This window comes from Penaeus monodon, chromosome 20 (assembly GCF_015228065.2).
Source record: "Penaeus monodon isolate SGIC_2016 chromosome 20, NSTDA_Pmon_1, whole genome shotgun sequence".
NCBI classification, from domain to species: domain Eukaryota; kingdom Metazoa; phylum Arthropoda; class Malacostraca; order Decapoda; family Penaeidae; genus Penaeus; species Penaeus monodon.
The window spans coordinates 21,722,285-21,722,615 of record NC_051405.1 but is presented as its reverse complement, the minus strand read 5'-3'; positions in this window follow the sequence as shown (position 1 = coordinate 21,722,615).

The window sequence follows — 331 nt, the reverse complement described above, 5'->3', positions numbered from 1 at the left end:
TATAATGTATTACAAGAATCAGGCGCTTACGGTGTATTAAAAATAAGATGTTTCACTTAAATTGAGCTTCGTAGATAATGAGAGTTTATATCTCGTAACTTTTGGTGTGACTTGGCGAATTGTTATCATTAATTAGTGAAGATATACACTCAGGTCTTCCCGGATAGCAAAAACATTGCCTTCTGCTTTCAGATGTATGCTTGTTAGGAACACTTGCAACGTATATACGCAACATTAGCTATTATTAGACAAATCAAAATGGAATGCTCGATTTATGACGAAGTATATTACCTGAAGAAAATATCTTCCCTCTTGTGGCTTTGGCATCTAA